Genomic DNA, 20,940 nt, shown 5'->3' with positions numbered 1-20,940 from the left:
TAGGATAATGCAGCTATTTGTAGATATTCATAGCCTTGAATGTTTCAGTTGCCATTGAAATTGAAATTAAGTGTGGCGAGTAACACACGTTTTCGTGCCAAATAAAATCTTTCGATTTCGAAGAAATGTTTTTTGTTTGTGTCATGTTTAAATGTTAGGGCATAAAGAATTGGAGAAAGTAATTGGATTGATGAGTCCGTCCGATGGGATGTTGGTGTCCGTTAGCCAAAAGTTGATTAACACCGAATTCGTGCCTAAAATAAAATCTAAAGAGCAAGAGTCGATAAGACTCCTTGTGTCCGAATTTAGTCGCATTTTGAATCTGGAGGAGCACAAAAAGTAAGCTGTTTTTCAATGTGTGCATCGGAACCTTAGAAAAGCGACAAATAAACGAAGATATTGTACGACAGTTCCAAAAAAAATAGGTAAAAAGCGGTAAGTTCGGCCGGACCGAACATTTTACACCCTCCACCATGAAATACTCTAATCGGTCGGTCGGTACCATTATATGGGGGCTACAATAAAACGTGGATCTATGTCCATAATTTTTGTTGGGGAAGTTTCTTGGTCACTGGGAACCCTAAATGACAAATTATAGTTAATTCGGTCTGCAAATGTAGCTAAAAACGTCAAAATACTTGAAATCGGGCGGTACCGTTATATGGGGGCTATACCAAAACGTTGACCTATATTGGCAAGTTTTAGTGGAGAAGTTTTTTGGTCATTGGGAACCTGAAATGTCAAATTTCAGGTAATTCGGTCAGAAAATATAGCTAAAAGCCCCAAAATACTTGGAATCTAGAGTTACCGTTATATGGGGATATACCAAAACGTGGACCTACAATTGTTAGTATAGAAGCTTTTTGGTCATTGGGAACCTCAAATGTCAAATTTCAGCTAATTCAATCAAAACATGGAGCTAAAAGCCTCAAAATACCTTAAACAAGTGAGCAAAGGCTACAGTCGGGACGGGGCCGACATGTGATACCCTACACCACTACACCTCTGCATAAGCTTTTCACTGGTAAAAATTTTTTAGGGCATATTGTCCGACCTTCATCAAACCCAATATACGACTTCCTCTCTGGGACCCCCATAAGCTACCAAATTTCGTGACGATCCGATCAAAATTGCGACCAGTAGCGTGATTACAAAAAAAAAAAAATATATATATATATATATATAGAAAAATGGGATGCATTACCGACTATTGTGATATCTCCGTTGTTTGTTCACCTACGCGAACCTACTTTGCATCGCGGTAAAGGTGGGTTTTTCCACTTTCACAGTCAGGATTTGCTTTTGGAAAGTCCCCAACAAAAGCTGTATTATTTGTCATTATAATTAAAATCGAAAAGTTGGGTTTTATTTGCGACTATTCCGATATCTTCGTTTTTTGACCACCTACGACAACCTGCAACATCGTTAGAAAGGTAATATTTTCTACATTCATTGTCAGGTCTTTCTTTTGGTGTTCTCTTTATAGAAGCTGAGATATTCGATTTGAAAAAAAAACGTTGTATTTTTCTCCAAATAACCATCACCATCACCAAAATCAATAGGCTTCTTCCACTCCGGGACCCCCATCAACACCCAAAATTTGCTGACGATCCGATCAAAATTGCGACCTGTAGCGTGATTACAAGTATGGGTCTACGATCATTATTTCGATGCAAACTTTTTGGCCAAAATCAACTTATAATACCCTCCCCACATAGTGGTGTAGGGTATAACAAGTAAAAAAGTATCAGTCGGTTTTCCGACAGAGATATACCCTCAGCCTGTGTGAATTGAAACGTCCATCTATTGACAATATCGAATCTACGGATTTTGTAGCACTTTTTGAAACTTGGCGACAATAAATATATTTCGTTTGAAGCTCAAATATGTTGCGGAGGATGTACTTGAAAGAATGGACCGACATTGTCCATTTTGGAAATGGATCTTATTTTGGGATTTATTCCTTTTGATAGATTTTGTACCCACCAGTCATTTCAGTTGGTTTTGAGGTTTGGGCCACGATGTCAGGAAGCATGGACTTGCCCACGAAAAACATAAAATCGCTTAAACAGGACCACAAAGAATATCATCGGTATAATTTTCCAAAGGTTCTTCGAACAGATCCTAAACTGCGCATAAACAAAAATGTTGAACTTTTGTGCTGGAGATACGCTAAAGAGAAGACCGATTTCTGAAGTAAAGCTTAATTTGGACACAATATTAATAGATCAAGGGTTTCGACGGTTGCTCCGTTCAGCAAATATAGCGCGTACTAGTTTAGTGAAATTTTTACCATTTGAGGGTAGGTAGACATTTAATCTATCACATATATTATCGATGATAGGACCCGGCGCCAAGATCGTACACTCATCCGCGCACATTATAATCTCTATGCCATCTGGAGGGTGTGGAATTTCAGAAAGGTAGATGTTAAACAGTTCCACAGATATCAACCAGCTTTGGGGAAATCGGTGTTTCTATCTATGGGTTTTGGACTTTATGTTTTTGAATTCCAAAAACGACTGGCGTCCGTACATATAGTTGATTACCAAACGTTTTACACACGTCCGGAGAGTGGTCTTCTCTATATCCTCGAACAGATCGGCATGGTTGGCGGTATCGGAGGCCAAGTGCCACCAATAATGTTGAGATAAATTCTGTGTAGATGCAGTCTACTGTAGCTACTGTGCTGTGGTCATGGTATTATCCCACTCTGATTTCCTCGCTTCACCCAGGCTTATAATAAGGCCATCTGCAACTTCTGGTCTCTGAGTGGTACGGAACATTTTTAGGAGTCTTTGGCTCTCACCTTTCCGCCATGGGATAAAATCGTTTCGAAAACCTCTGTGGATGTACTTCTACTTCTACTATGACCAGTTATTGGGGTAAATCAGTCCAATCCATTGTCGCAATCTAGTTTCGATGAGTATTTTTACACGTAAACTTTTATGAAGTTCTATATTGCCTTTGTGTTGGAGCGTATAATTGGAATTGTTGCTTCGATATTTATAAAAAGTTCAATGTTTTTCCGTTAAGCCCCACAAATGCTGTCATGATGAATTTCTGGCTACGCCCCAGCTTTTCGTGAAATTGGACAGTATACGTCTCGATGCAAGAAGAGGTTTGCCATTGATGCTTGATATAAAGCATAAATCTTTATATGAATCGCGGTGTATACGGTCGGCTTTTCACCATTTTCGTAATCGTTAGCGTTTATCCAGAGACAATGGTGGCTTGGTAAATCCGTACAATATATAACAGGGAGTGGGCAGGTGGTTCGAAAGTCTTCGGGCCAGAATATTGCAGGTGGTTTGTATGGGTGATGTTAGGTGAGGTTAGATTAAAAACGCGCAACTGTCGTACCAGACAAGATTGCATCGAACAAATTGAATCTTTTAATGGCGATAAAGGGCCAAACTGGTTTAATGAATTCAATAGTGACCGACACTTGCCAAAAAGTGAAGGTCGTGAGGGTCGTCCAAAAACAGCCGTTGTGCCAGAAAAAATGAATCCGTGCGTGAACAGATAATGCATGATCTGTATGTTAAATACCATGAGATAGAGGCATCCTTGGGCGTTTCTTCCACCAGCTAACATTTGATATTGCTTGAATACCTGGCCGCAAAATTGGGGGTTTCTCGTTAGTTACAGCTGAATTTTACAATCGCTCAAATAAAGGCTCTTGTCGATTTGTGAATGAATACGATCGTAGTGCTTCAAACGACGAATATAATATCGACACAGACGACGAATCTTGGATCTATGCGTATGAGCCGAAACAAAAAAGCAATCAACCGTGGGGGTCTTCGAAGATGAGCGAACTCCAACGAAAGTTCTGTATGGAAGAAGCACTTCGTAGCAAATGATGATCGATTCAAACTAGACACAAGAAACAAGTAAGAACGGCGTTAAATTCGGCCGTACCGAACTCGTTATACCCTGGACCAATTAGTTTCCTTTTGTTTATGGAGAAGACTAAATATCAAATTTCAGCAATTTCGGTAAAATAATTTGGCTTACAATCAAAATACCGAAATTCGGGATGTACCGTTCTACGGGGGCTATATCAAAACATCGATCTATACCGACAAAATTCTGACGGAAAGTTTGTAGACTCGAAGAAGACTAAATACAAAATTTCCGATAATTCGGTAAGAAAATCTGGCTAAAACCTTTGATGGCGGATATAGGAAGACATAGACCTATACCGATAATTCCCTTCTGGAATATTTTATAACCCCATGGAAGACTAAATAACAAATTTCAGTAATTTCGGTGGAATATTGAAGCCACAACCTTCAAAATACCGGAAACCGGGAGGTACAGTTCTACGCGGGCTGTATGAATTTAGAGGGTAAAGTTAAATACCCCCAATGAAGGCTAAATACCAAATTTCAGCCATTTCGGAGGAATATTGAGGGCACAACATTCAAAATACCGAAAGACGGTAGGTACCGTTCTATGGGAGCTATATGAATGCGTGTACCTATAACGACAAATTTCGGGGGAAAATACTACGTACCAAATTCCAGCCATTTCGTTGTGGTAATGAGGCTAAAACCTTTAAAATACCGAAAATTGGGCGGTGCCGTTATATGAGGGCTATATAAAAACGCGGACCGATATAGCCCTAGGAGTAATAGAAATTTCTATACCAAATTACAAGGCTCTATCTTAAAAGTTGCGAGCTGTATCTTGATTTCAAAAGACGGACGGATGGACAGACGGACATGGTTATATCGATTTAGAATTTTACCCTGATCAAGAATATACATACGTTATAGGGTCTCCGATGAATACTTCGATGTGTTACAAACGGAATGACAAATTTAATTATACATTCCATATTATGGTGGAGGGTATAAAAAGGCGCCTCGCCTTTGGCGCCATAAGTCGCTGTAAAAGCGTTCAAAGACCATATCTAGGAGGTGTCTCAATCGGAGTGGTTTGAGCGCATAAAAAGTTGTATAAATGATGCTGGAGACTTCATTGTTAGGCCAGATAGTTATCGTGCAGGCTTCGTAGTAATGTCGATTGCTGTGGGCTGTGCGAGGTTGTGGAGAAGACGGAAATGAACACCTACGGATTGAGCAAATTTCCGATAATTCGGTAAGAAAATCTGGCTAAAACCTTTGATGGCGGATATATAGGAAGACATAGACCTATACTGATAATTCTCTTCTGGAGTATTTTAAAACCCCATGGACGACTAAATAACAAATTTCAGTAATTTCGGTGGAATATTGAAGCCACAACCTTCAAAATACCGGAAACCGGGAGGTACAGTTCTACGCGGGCTGTATGAATTTAGAGGGTAAAGTTAAATACCCCCAATGAAGGCTAAATACCAAATTTCAGCCATTTCGGAGGAATATTGAGGGCACAACATTCAAAATACCGAAAGACGGTAGGTACCGTTCTATGGGAGCTATATGAATGCGTGGACCTATAACGACAAATTTCGGGGGGAAAATACTACGTACCAAATTCCAGCCATTTCGGTGTGGTAATGAGGCTAAAACTTTCAAAATACCGAAAATCGGGAGGTACCGTTCAATGGGGCCTATAAAAAGGCGTGGTCCTGTACCAACAAATTTCAGGGTAAAAATTTTATACCCCCAATGAAGACTAAATACCAAATTTCAGCCATTTCGGAGGAATATTGAAGCCACAATCATCAATATACCGAAAGTCGGGATGTACCGTTCTATGGGGGCTATATGAAGGCGTGGACCTATAACTTCAAATTTCGGGGAAAAGTTTTATACACCCAACGAAGACTACGTACCAAATTCCAGCCATTTCGTTGTGGTAATGAGGCTAAAACCTTTAAAATACCGAAAATTGGGCGGTGCCGTTATATGAGGGCTATATCAAAACGCGGACCGATATAGCCCTAGGAGTAATAGAAACATCTATACCAAATTACAAGGCTCTATCTTAAAAGTTGCGAGCTGTATCTTGATTTCAAAAGACGGACGGATGGACAGACGGACATGGTTATATCGACTTAGAATTTTACCCTGATCAAGAATATACATACTTTATAGGGTCTCCGATGAATACTTCGATGTGTTACAAACGGAATGACAAATTTAATTATACATTCAATATTATGGTGGAGGGTATAAAAAGGCGCCTCGCCTTTGGCGCCATAAGTTGCTGTAAAAGCGTTCAAAGACCATATCTAGGAGGTGTCTCAATCGGAGTGGTTTGAGCGCATAAAAAGTTGTATAAATGATGCTGGAGACTTCATTGTTAGGCCAGATAGTTATCGTGCAGGCTTCGTAGTAATGTCGATTGCTGTGGGCTGTGCGAGGTTGTGGAGAAGACGGAAATGAACACCTACGGATTGAGCACCTGCTATGTCATTGTACAATGTTAAATAGCAAGGGACACTATTATTCGGCGAGTTCTATCCAACACATACCCATTATTCATTATCCTTTTCTCAAGAAATGATTTCTTGACTCTGAGGAAGTAACTCTGAGCGTCTTCAAGCTTACAAGCGAGGAAAAATTTCCTCCTTCTCTTTCTTAACACCAACCATCAACTTATAACACCCATTTATTCTATATTTTCTTGTCTACTTACACGATGAACACAATGAACCTTTGGTCCGCGAGTGGACCGGCTGCCTTAATTACAGTCGCACGTCCATATACCTAAGCCCCCTAATCATTATGACCACGTCGCACAGTGTTGCCGCAGTGGACAAAAATCGAAAAATGTGATGTTAACTTTTATATATGTTTACGTTTCTTTCTTACAGCAAACACATCAGATACGATGAATCTGAATGAATTTAGTCGACATGTGCATCCATGACGATGTTATAGCTCTTTAAATATGAAAAATATTTCCCAGATAATCTAAAGCGATAATCATATTTTAAATTAGAATTAGAATAATTATTTCTGAAAATTTTGTTGATCACATAAATATAAAATTTTAGTACAATAAGTTGACATCAACTGGACATTAGCAAAGTACCGTTATAAAGAATTAAAAATTTTAATTTAATAAAAAATATAAATTCTTAATATTTTGTAGAGTAAATCTTTTGATTGCCACCTATTGCCACCTCTTGATTTTCGTTCAATTTGTTCAATTTTGATCGAATAGCCTTCAAATTTAATATATGTTATTTTCTTTGGCCCCTGAGTTGTTTCACCGAAACTAAAATCGCAAAATCGGTTCAGATTTGGATATAGCCCCCATATATACCTATCTCCGATTTTGCTATAATTCGCACAATTTTTGATGAATAGCTTTCAAATTTGACATGGAATGTTTCCTCATGCCCTTGTTCAGTTTTACCGTTGACCTAGGTTGATGCATATTTGGACAAGTACTTATGAGGCACATGAATAAAAATATAAACTTTCCATATCGGTTCGGGTTTGAATATGGGTTCCATATATAATTTCGCCGATGTACCTCAATTACCACTAATTTCGTCACATTTTCCTAATTTAATAAATATTTCACATACATTGCGTGTTTAGTGGATCGAATACATAAAATCGGGCGAAAATATATATCCAAGTCTAAATCGATTTTTGTCAGAATCGGTAAAACTGAAAAAGGGCCTAAGAAAGCATCCTATGTTAAATTTGAAGGTTATTTCGCAAAAATTTACCGATTTATAGCAAAATGAAATATATATATGGATGCTATATCCAAATCTGTACCGATTTTTCCGAAATCAAATCAAAATCGGTAAAACTTAACAGGGGCCCGAGGAAACACTCCATGTTAAATTTGAAGCCTATTCATCAAAAATTAAACGATTTATAGCAAAATCGTGGAAAAATATATATGGGAGCTATATCTAAATCTGAACCGATATTTGGGAAATCGGTGAAACTACTGAGGGGCCTAAGAAAATATCAGAAAAAATATAAAATTAAAATTGGGGAAAATCGGGGAAAGATATATATGGGGGCTATATGCAAATCTGAAACGATTTTTGTGAAAATTAGTGTAGCTATTCAGGGGCCTATGAAAGTAACACATTTAAAATTTGAAGGCTATTCGATTAAAATTGAAAGAGTTGTAGCATACCTCTACACGTAGGGCCGAAATGTGCATTAAATACAAACAAGATTTGAGAATATGTTCCATTTGTGGGATCAATACCTCTGATGCATTATGTAGCATTGCATTGATATCATCTACAGCAGGTGATTTAAGGGTGTTGATAGTGCTTTTTGCATTATAGGAAGGCATCGCCGGGATTTCCGTATTATGCCGATCCTAGCCTAATTTTCCAAAATATTTTTGAAACTAGATGTTAGATTTTAATGCTGCTCTTGGGCAGAGAACGAGTTAGTATAACATATTTAAAATTATTTTTTGGTGTACATCTTATTAATATTGAACTCTGATTATTTTTATCTGATCTTGGTATATCAAAACGTGCCAAATTTTGAGTCAATCCTTTGAATTCCTGACGGTGACAATGCCCAATTATTAAATAAAAGAGTACTGGCTGCCTTTCATGTTTCACTATCATCGATACTGAATTGGTACTTGCAGAAATAAATTTCCCTAACGTTCATTTAAGCACGTGCTAGTCGGTACCTTTTGACAAGATTCGAAATAAAGATTTCATGGCAGTACAAAAAAGTGTGAATATTTACTTGAGAAGGGCCAGTAGAAGAAGTTCCTTAACCCTACCTTATTGTCGTCGCTGTTGCCGTCGTCATATAAAGTGAATTATGAGCACCGAAGATGATGTGTTCTGTTCAGTTCCGTTTCATTTTGTTTTAGGTTTTATTTTGTTGCTGTTGAATTGTAATTTCAAACTGTTTTTCTTTTCTTACTTTTTGTCGAAACCGCACTTAAGAAGTGCTTGGAGAAAAAACGAAAACTGACACCAAAAAGTGACTTCTAACATTCTTTTCTTATGGCGAAAAAAGCTCCGAACAAAATTGCACATCCCCACAATTCATAAGCAAAATGAATTCATAATTTGTCGTTGTGATAGGTATGTGTATGTAAATGTTTTGTGTTTGTTTGTCTGGATGTGCCCGAGAAGAGAATCATGTAGTACTTGAGGCATAAGCCACTCAAGTGAAGTGAAAAAAAGATTGTTCCGACGAGTGCAGTGCAGGCATACATGTGTATCTTGAAGTAGACAAAACCGAAAACGACCAAAAATAGACGAATAAACAAGAAATCATTAACAAAATGCCATGGAATGAGCAAGGCATGCATACGAACAAACACACACACAGGGGCACATAACTTCATCACTTTGACTACTTCTCGAGTCGACTGTAAGTGTGGAAAATAAAAGGAAAAAAGTAACCAAAACCTAGGCGCAGAATGTGAAATGCAAACAAGACTAACTTAAGCAGGCACTCCCACACCAAATTCGCCATCCACATCCATCCATCCAACCAGCCATTCATTCATTCCGACACACACTTACATGAATACCCTTAAGTACTCATCATGATAGAGTATTTAAGGCCTCACTGACTTTTACACTGAAACACACACACACATACAGCCATGGATACGTACATATGAGTAAGCAGTAGCTGCTGACACCCGCTCAAAGCTTTAAACGGACAAATATGATAGACACTCATAAAATAAACCGAAAGACGTATGGCTAACAACGAACGCCTTCAAAAAACATAAAGTCAAAACCCATCACAAATTCAAATTTTCTACGAACTCTGTTGTAGAAAATTTTTACACAGAAAGCCAAATTTATGTTCGTGTACGTTTCGGCAACTGTGTTTTCGTTGTTACATATCATCGGCTTGTGAGTATGTGTTTGGCTTAGTAGAACTTCAGTCGGGTTAATGCCCTCCAAAACATTTTTTTAATTCGAAGCAAAAAAAGGAATGTAGCAAAAAACGCATGCTTTCTATTTTCCCCCACGCAAATGCCGATTAAATTTCTCTTTGGGGAAGAAGAAATGTCGCCATAAGTCAAAGAGCATAAAATGAATTGAACAAATAGACACACATTACATACATATATACATATTTTTTCATAGTGGTTACCACACTAACATAGTACATCATAGGGTGTCCATTGGGGGAAACGGATTGATAATTTTTATAAGTTTCTCCCTAAATTGTATCGTATATTAATATTGTCATTCAGTTGATACCAGGGTTTCGGAGTTGGAGTCTGCAGCTTATTTCGAGCTTATTTTCGACTCCGACTCCGGGAAATACATTTTTCTACATTTATCAAAAATTTGTTTAAAAAAATTCATTAAAATCAGTTAAAGGACTATAATTTGAATATAACCTTTTCAATATATGTATATTTTTGTCAATTGATTGTTTAAAATACACTAGGGGATAATGGTTTCATATTCCACATATTATTGGGGGTATTTACTGGTCATCTCATCTATTATAAGTCATTTATGTCTTCTGTGAAAGTAGCTTTTGGACTTCTAAGAAAGAGCGTGCGGTACTTTAAGATAAGTTGTACTGAAGACCAACTGGACTTTTGTAAAAGTGACATTGATCATGCTAGATTTGAGAAAAGTTAGAGTCTTATTTAAGTTGATCTATTTTTTTAAGCGATGCCCTATTCGTATGCTATGAGGTGATTTTGGTTTTTTGAAGAGCCAAGCGTCTTTTATGAGGAAGTCTGCTTTTTTATAACAGAAGAGCATGAGGTCATCTGTAGGAAAACCTACTTTCTGTCTATGAAAGGACCTACTCGTACATTATTATGTTGTTCTTCCATGAGAAGATATCAAATAAATTTTCGATTAAATGTAATGCCCATATCAGGCGTTAAATGGGGTAAATTTGTCAATTTTTACATGGTGAGAAAGGCGCAAATAAATGTTTTATAATAGACTGAAACGAAAATGTTTCAGTCTATTATAAAATATATATTATTATGTTAAATCATGGGCATTATCTCTGTAGGATGGTGTATAAATTTATTTTATAGGCCTATTTAACTTAACGCCCAACTTAACGGACACTTTCCACCATAGGGTACTATCTTTGTCATTCCGTTTGTAACACATCGAAATATTCGCCCATCTATATGCTGGTTCAGATGTTCACATTACTCTTAATGTGTTCAAAATGGGTTATATCGGTCCACGTTCCGATATAACCTTATAGAGTGGTACAGGCTGATTTTAGGTATTTTGAACGATTTTACCACATTAAGACCGAAATGCCTTACATTTGTTTACGTTAGGTTTACGATTTAATGTAATACAATAAAACGGTCGGGCCGATTTTATATATTTTGAAGTCTTTAATAGAGGACTAAAAAAAGAAGAAACGTGTCCCGGAAAATTGAATTTTTAAAGTTTTTTTTGCTATTTTAAACTTTAAGAACCCTACCTAGAAAGTTCAGATATTCCTACAAAGTTACTTTAGGAAACTTTTTGTAGTTGATTGTTTTCTTGAATTAAAAACGGTCTAGTATCTATGGACAACCAGTACCCGAGAAAAAGAATAACAAATGGTATTTGAAAAATCAAAGAAAAATTGAAAAAGGAAGTTTACCTCGGCGATTATTCTTAACAGTTTGGACAAAATTATTGATTTGACATGCGTCATACATGTGATGGGAAAAACACAGGGACACGTGTCTTCTTTTTTATCTTCTATATAAGTGGTGTCATAAGACAAGCCGTTCGATCTTGGCGATACAAAGTAGGCCCCACATCATTGAGCTAATATGAACCGGCGTGCACTCATGGATATGACATAAGTCTCCCGCATCCTTTAGAGATTCAGATATTTTTATTTAGAAATTCCATTTGTAATTCAGAAATTCTATTTGAAATTCAGATATTTTATTTGTAATTCAGATATTCAATTTGAAATTCAGAAATTCCATTTGAAATTCAGATATTCCATTTCAAATTCAGAATATATCATTTGAATTTCAGAATTTCTTTTTAAATTCAGAAATTCTTTTTGAAATTCAGAATATTTGAATTGAAATTCAGAAAATTCCAATTGAAATTCTGAATTACTTTATAACGCTGTTGATGTGAATAAACTACACCAACGCTGTTGATGTAACTAAACCACATCAAATTTAAATTACATTTCATAAATTGATTATTTTCTGAAAAAATAATTGAAGGGTTCTGAATTTCAAATGAAATATTCTGAATTTCAAATGAAATATTCTGAATATCAAATGTAATTTCTGAACATCAAATGGAATATCTGAATTACAAATAGGATATCTGAATTTCAAATGGAATATCTGTATTTACAAATAAATATCTGAACTTCAAATGGAATATCTGAATTACAAATAAAATATCTGAATTTCAAATGAAATTTCTGAATCACAACTGTTATTTTCTGAATTACAGTTAAAATGGTGTAGATAACCTAACTGGTACATACCTTTTAATATATTTTGAGTGGTGGAATTTATTGTCGGAGTCGACTCCGGAGTTGGAGTCGTGAAAAATATTGGACTGGAGTCGGAGTTGGAGTCTGGCCAAAAATGGCTCGACTCCGAAGCCCTTTTGATACATATATTTAATTCCCACGAACAACCTAGAAGGGACTAAGGAGACTTCTTTCATATCAATGATATTAGCTCAAGGATATGATGAATAAAATACTAAGGAACTATCACCTTCATAACGCCGAGGGGATTTTTGCTATCGTTGAAAAATATTAGAATTGAGATAGATATAGTTCCCCGGATTTCAGTTATTTGATGGTTTGTCGATTTGGGAAAATTAAGATAGGAAACGTACTTATTAAACATTTTCAAAATTGTTCTGATATAGCCCTCGTATGATAGTTCCTCCCACTTTGCACTGTGCTTAATGTATTAGCCACATTTCTACAATAACGAGTGATAAACTCGGCCGTAGTCATGATAATAATCAGATTGTGCGAATGTACTTTGCTTCTTCAGAGAGTGTTATTTGCTTGTGCAGAAGGGCAATCCTTTATTTTAAGACGCTCTTGCAGTAGGCTCCGTAGGGCTATATAAAACGTGGACACAAAGAAAATAAGTAAACTCAATACTTATAACGGGTCTGTTTTTATACTCTACACCACTATGCGGAAAGGGTATTATATGTTTCTTTTGGTAAAAATTTATGTAACGCCGCGAAATATTCGTCGGAGACCTCCAATGTGGTATACCAATCCTCATATCTCAACGAGATAAAGAGATTTTGAGATGCGTGTCCGTCCGTCCGCCCGTCAGAAAAAAAAGAAAAACTCCACACAAGAAAAACTCCATTTAGGACATCAAAATCGATAAAATATAGAAAATTTTACATAATTGTGGAAATTTTGGTCAATTTCAGCTAAACAATTGGGAGTTTAACCAAGTAACCTTCGGCACAAATCTTCCAAATAAAGTTCTCAGCGATTACGCAATGTATTATAGCTGCCATGAAACGAAGCATGAGCTAGGTGTTGGATTTATGGTAAACCGGAGGCTTAAAAATTTTGTATCCAGTTTTACTCCGGTTGATGAGAGAATTGCCACAATCCGTATAAAAGCAAAGTTTATTAACATCAGTCTCATCTGCGCCCATGCTCCGACCGAAGAGAAAGGCGAACAGACCAAGGATACATTCTACGAGCGCCTAGAGAGAGTATATGACCGCTGCCCTGGTCACGACATTAAGATTGTTCTAGGAGATTTTAATGCTAAAATTGGAAGGGAAAATATATTCGGTCCCACGGTCGGCAAATTCAGTCTTCATGAGGTAACATCCGACAACGGAATGAGGCTGATTGATTTTGCAGCGGCAAAGAACATGGTAGTGAGCAGCACCAGATTCCCACACCTCGACATACACAAGGCTACGTGGATATCCCCGGATGGGAAAACAAAAAATCAGATTGATCATGTTGTGATAGATGGAAGACACTCGTCCAGTGTGTTAGATGTCCGATCGATTCGAGGTGCGAACATCGATTCGGACCATTTCCTTGTAGCAGCCAAGGTACGCACTCGTCTTAATGTTGCGGCAAAAGTGCGATCTAACACAGGACGGAAGCTGGATGTCGAGAAGCTCCAAACACAACAGACAGCACAAGCCTACTCCGCTAAACTGACTTGCATGCTGGAAAACAGCACTCCTTGTCCCGATAATGTAGAAGCACGATGGCAAAGAATAGCCCACTCCCTTCAGACTGCCGCAAAAACCATACTTGGGTACCAAAAACCTCCACCTAAAAATTTATGGTACGATCAGGAGTGTCGTAAAGCTACAGAAGAAAAGAACGCGGCATATAGAGCAACACTGCATTCAGTAGCAACATGAAGAACGAAAGAAACTTATCGGGAAAAGAGGAGAGAGGAAAAGCGTATTTTCAGGAGAAAAAAGAAGGAGCAAGAAAAACGTGAGCGTGAGAAACTCGAGATGTTCAGGAGTCGGGATGAAGTCCGAAAATTTTTAACCAGAGTGTAAAACACCAGACTGAAGGATATGGCGCAGGCACATTCTCATGCAAAGATGACCAAGGGAATCTTGTAACTGATACAGATAGCGTACTGAGGATCTGGAAGGAGCACTTTATGAAGCTTTTGGTACCGAATATGGATGGCGATGAAGATACCCCAGAACCAATCGTAAATGACAATGTTGAATGTGTTGTCGAGCATGATGTGTGAACGGTTAAAACCCATGGTCAATGAAACAATCGGGTCATACCAATGCGGTAAGGCCGCGTTCGACAGCCCAATTAGAGCAAAGGTGTTTCAAGCCATGTCTGAGTTTGGCAGAGACAAAAACAGCACGATATACAATAAAGATGTAATGTTGCTTGCATACGCAGATGACATAGACATAATAGCAAAAATTGAAAAAGGGTCTGCCAAAGTGGGTCTGGCAGCCAACGGCGATAAGACGAAGTTTATGCTATCAACACGCAAGTCGTCCAGTAGACTCGGACCAACTGTGGATGTTGATAATTATAAATTTGAGATAGTAAATGACTTTATCTACCTCGGCACCGCCATAAATAAAACCAACAATATAAGCCTTGAAATAAAGAGAAGAATAATATTGGCCAACAGATGCTACTTTGGTCTAAACAAACAGTTTAAAAGCAAAACCACCTCTCGTCGAACAAAACTTACACTTTACCGGACACTGATACTACCCGTTCTTTTGTATGGATCTGAAGCATGGGTACTTGCTAAAGCAGATGAGGCAGAACTTGGTGTGTTTGAGAGAAAAATTCTTCGAAAGATTTATGGACCAATATGCGTTGAAGGTGAATACCGACGTCGTATGAACCACGAGCTATACCAGCCGACCGACATCGATATAGTAAAACGTATCGAACTACAACGATTGAGTTGGTTTGGCCATGTCAGCAGGATGGATAAAGATGCCCCCGCCAAAAAGGCATTTGAATACGAGCCACTCGACGGTATACGCCCCAAGGGAAGGCCAAAACTCCGATGGAAAGATCAAGTTGAAGAAGACATCACAAAACATCGCGTCCAAAATTGGAGAAGTAAGGCAAAAGATCGGTGCGTTTGGAAATCTATTCCTAGTTCGGCTTATGGAACAAGACATTCTGTTTAGTATAACAGCCACCTAAGTAAGTAAGTAAATATTCCAACAACCAACAAAAAACGAATATACAGAAAAACAAAATATAGTTTTTTCTGAACAAAAACAGGGTAAATGTCAAAAGTACTATGAAAACGCGACAATATATATTATTTGTCAATGAAAGCCATACCTAAAATTTTCTGAGCGACATTTTTGCAGAATATTTCGAAGCTAAAAAATGTAATCTTATGGTACTTTGATTGCGGTTCTTGAAATAAAGGACTAAAAGGACATGGAGAAAAGCGAGTTAGAAGGTCGATATGTTCTACGAAAAAGATCCTCATTAGATTTGACTGAAGACGTGTCATATCAAAAATAAGCCAAAACAACTGCGAACAAAGATATAACGCTAATTTCTGATGCCTTATAGGGTCTCCAGTGAAAAATTCATCACGCAATAACTCAAAATTTCGACTCACGGCGGATCTACCCTTTGGGGTTCTGTATATACTCATAAAGGGTTTTGACCCCCAAAAGGAATATTCCACCCCCCAGACCACGAGCTCCATTTTGTTGCACAGTGTATGCGGTAGTTGGAGGAGAATGAGTTATTTTTGTAACTGCGCTTCCACATTATCGGGACGAGGAGTGTCATCCAACATGTGGGTAAGTTAAGCGGTGTAGGCCTGTGCTATTTGTTGTGTTCCTCGACATCCTGCTTCCTTCCAGTGTTAGATCGCACTTTTCACGCATGTTCGCTCCTTGAAACGATCGGACATCTAACACACTCGAAGAGTATCTTCCGTCTATCATACCAAGATCGATATGATGTTCCATCTGGACACATCCACATGGCCTTGTGCACGTCGAGGACTTAGAACCTAGTATTGCTCACTACCAGGTTTGTTCTGCTGCAAAATCGATCAGTCTTCCTCCTTCATTAAATGCTACCTAATTAAGGCTGCCGACGGTGGAACAAAAAATAAATTCTCCACAAATAAAATCTCCTTGAGCAACTTTGTGATGGACAGGACAGCTGTAAGGACTCGTAGAATATGTACTTGGTCATCTAATGTTTCTTTTTGGTCGTGACGTTGGTGCAGATCAGGCTGACGTTAAAAGGTGTATTTTAAGACCATGTTCTCTAATGTACTATAAATTCAGTTGTGATTTTTGCGTCGGCTCGGTTGCAACGTACATCTAGCGTGGAAGCTGCTCTTTTTCTCTAATGAGTCCGGACATTCAAGGTGCAGATTCGCAGATTATTGTACTTAAAACGTTTACGAGTTGTCGTTGGTTTTATGGGGATTTGTGTTGCTTTTTTACTCTATTTCCCTTGACATATTTCCGACATTTCACAAAATAATGAATATATTTTTATAGGAAGCAGTAAAATCTACTACTACATATCTACAAAGAAATTAATCATTAGATCTACGAATCCTTCAAACTATTTCAATAGTGGAGACAGTTACTTGCCAAAGGTAAGAAGTTAGGCTTCCAAGTTGTACGAATGCAAAAAAAGTATGAACATCGAAGACAGAGTGACAAAGGCTGACAATTGCGGTAGTGGTGGGTGGTCTTTTACTTTTTCACTTCATATTTGTAATAGACACAAATGATAAACACAAATGATGGCGGTGATGGTGTTTGAAGAGCATTAGGCAATGAAGCCATAACAAAAATATTCAGTTGTACGATGACGTTGACGACATGTTGCAACATTGAAGACAAGTAAAACCAGGCAACCACTTGACATTTCCGCTGCATGTGTTAGAGACGACATAGGGACAGGGATACTATGACTATTTAAAACAAACAAAAAACTACTATTTGGGCAGGTATTCGTTCATACAAAGTACACAGGGGTTTTCATGTAGTATAAGGCTAATTTTGTTAGTACCTTGATGCCTTAGCAGTTTTTTTTGCAGCATAATTCAAACACTTTAGTTGGCAGAGAAAACAACGCTTTCTTATCGATAAGATATAATTGAAAGATTTCGGTAGTAGCATTACTTTGGGATAGAGATTGACGTAATTATTTTCATTAGACAATGACATCAATGGTAGCGACTCTATAAGGGGATATGATATTATTTAATACAAAAACTTTAAGACGAAATGAATAAGAGAATGAATGAAAATTAAATAAAAAAGGCCGAAAGTTGGGCCGAGCCAAACTTTTTATACCCTCCACCATAGGAAAAACTGAGGTCTCAGAAAGCATAATAATACCTGAATCGGGATGTAGAGTTTTATGAGGACTATACCGAAACATTTTCATGGGTAGTTGTCTGACCACTCTAAATGTTAAATTAAATTTAAAACAAGTACAAAAAGTCAAGTTCGGCCGCACCGAACTTTTTATACCCTCCACCATAAAATATTCTGATACAAAATATAGAATATTATTTTCTTTCCTGTGCACAATTTTAGGTGGAAATATTTTGTGACCACGGATACTTAACTTAGGTAAAAATGCATCTTAAAATGTCTTCAATCGGGCGGGACCTTTCTATGGGGCTATATCAAAGTGTGGACCTATGTTGAAAATTTTTGGTGGAGAAGTTTTGTGACCACTGGGATCCTCAAATGTCGAATCACAGATAGTCCGGTTAACAAATGTAGCTATACTGCTCCAAACACCTAAAATAGGGTAGTAACTTTATAATTTGACAATTTTTGGTGGAGAAGTTCTGTGACTATAGGGAACCTCAAAAGGAAAATTACAGATAGTTCAGTGAAAACATATAGTTGAAATTGTCAAAATACCTAAAATCGGGAGGAGTCGTTATATAGAGCTATATAAAAGGATGGGTCTATATCGACAATTTTTGGTCAAATGTCAAATTACAGGCAGTTCGGTCAACAAATGTGGATAGATTCCCCAAAACACTTAATATCGGGAGGTAACTTTATATGGGGCCTTATACCAAAAACATAGACCTGTATTGATAATTTTCAGTGGAGAGGTGCTATGACCGCTAGGAACCTCAGACGGCAAATTACTGCTAGTTCGGTTAAAAATTGAAATTAAAATCCCCAAAATCCCAAAAATTTAGGAAGATCCGTTATATGGGGGATATACCAAACCAGGGACCTATGGTGACAATTTTTGGTGGTGACGTCTTGTCACCACTGGGAACCTCAAATGTTAAATTACCGCTACTTCGGTTAAAAATTAAAACTAAAATCCTCATAATACCAAAAATCTGGAGGTACCGTAATATGGGGGCTATACCTGGACCTATATTAACAATTTTTGGTAGAGATGTTTTGTGGTCGTGATGACAACTAGGTGGAACCCATTCAGGCATGAAGGAGGAAGGGTTGGAAGACCAAAGAAAACATGTAGACGTTCCACAGAAGCCGAAATGTGATCTATAGGACTGAAGTGGCATAAACTAGAAATATAGCTCCAAACTGGGTGAAGTGGCAAATGGCGAATGTTAGCGTAACCACGTAGCCAGGAGGGCCCGGGCTTTTTACGGAAGTACGTAAAAAGGCGTAAACTGTGCCTTCTCTGTGAGTGTCCAAATAGTGCAGGGCCAGATTGTGGACTTTATCGCGTTTGCGGGAGTTGTCGAAATGAGGGATTTTAATTTGTATTTTCTTTCATTTTTCATAGTAAGTAGTTTCTTGTTAGGCTGTGTTACTAAACCAACCCTCAAACCAAGACCATAAGTTAACATGGCCTGGAATATTCAAGAATGGCACCGACAATTCAGGGATCATGGTATTTGGAACAATTACTCCGAGACTTTTCCCATCCCAACATCTGAATTTTTCGCGGTTTCTTTAATTAGTTTACAAGTACCAATCTGTTAAGGCGGCCTGTAGCAATCAGATGTGCTTCCTCGAAGGCCGGTGAAGGATTTAATGTCAACTGTCTTCTTACTTTACTCTTGCCAACTTATTTACTAAAATGAGGTGAATTTTTTATCAGACTTATTTCAGATGAAATATGTAATGAAGAATTTTCCTTTGCAAGGAGTTTTCAGTGTTTCTTTTAATGAAAACTTTTTTTCTCCAAAGACCAATACTCGAAAATAACGATATTTTTCATAAGCTATGTTTGTGAATTTATTTTGCCGCTACAACCTATTTAGAAGTTGTTTTTGTTTTTCATTTCGTCAAATACAAGGTATTCTATACGACATCAACATACACATCACACCATAAATTTGACACCTTTACACACATAAATTTCTTCATGTTATTTCTTCTGGTCCAATAGTATAAACATGGCTACGAGGTTGGTATAAAAATGGATTTGATGTGGAAGGAAACTAAATTCAATCAAAACCTTTGCAAAGGCAAACACCGATACAAGAAATGGACCTAAATAATCCATTTAAACTTCGACAAAAAATCATTCTTCCCTTCTGATCCTTATGTTTTGAATTAAACATGAACAAAATCTGTTAACATGAACAAAATCTTATTTATGTTAAACAAAGAGCAAATTTCAAGCATCTTATCTGTCTTAAACCCAAACTTTACTTAAACTATTGAACCGATCGGACTATCATTACGACCGACAGAGCCACTGCAAAATCGAACAAAAAGTTTGTTTTTGGTCCTTTTCACCCCGTAACGAATCATTTATATCCTGGTTGAAACCCGACCTCTATACAAAATTTCGTGACGATTGTTCCATAATTGTGGCCTGTAGTTTGATAATAATTTTTTATATAACACAAGGGGGTCTACGACGAATATTTCGCGGTGTTACATGAATTTTCGGAAAAACAAACTTATAATACCCTTTCCACATTGTGTGTAGGATATAAAAAGCATAATTTAGGTTGCCTTTTGTTTTACTTTTTGGAGGCTTTATCATGGTAAGTACTGGCATCCAAGAGAACTTAAAGATAACGAAAATGTTGATATTTTGTGCCCTTCATATTTTTGAACGTGGGTACTGAATAAAAACCTATTTTCATACTTGTTGTAATAAACTTTATTTTCACTTTTTTTGAAAATTCTGTGCCCATGTCTCGGTAAGCAAAAGTTATAGCATTATAGTCAGGTCACAAATACTACCTGTTGAAGGGCATACAAAATCCGAGAATTAACTACCTCCTTCCGAGAATTAACTACCTTCTTATGATGACTGTAGGCATTTTTTAGAACATTACACTGTGCTACACGAAAAATTTGCAGGGGTTCTGATGCAAAAATTTGGTTCTGTGGGAGTCAACGGAAGACGAAAATACCTTTGGTTTCTTTGGGTCACTTCGTTATTTGATTTTATAATGGAAAATGTAGTGAAAGCGGGAATTTCAACTTTAAACGGGCATATCTTATTTTTTCCGCAACGGAAATCTACAGCCTATTTTTATCTTGAGAGGGGAGAATATTGTCTTGCGAACAAGCCATAGATTTACAAAATCTTATAAAAGATTGGTACCGTAGTGCGTATGATT

The sequence above is a fragment of the Musca autumnalis genome, unplaced genomic scaffold, assembly GCF_047663935.1.
Source record: "Musca autumnalis isolate F117 unplaced genomic scaffold, ASM4766393v1 scaffold_1, whole genome shotgun sequence".
Classification (NCBI taxonomy): Eukaryota; Metazoa; Arthropoda; class Insecta; order Diptera; family Muscidae; genus Musca; species Musca autumnalis.
The sequence above is the reverse complement of the archived record's forward strand: the minus strand, read 5'-3'. Positions refer to the sequence as shown.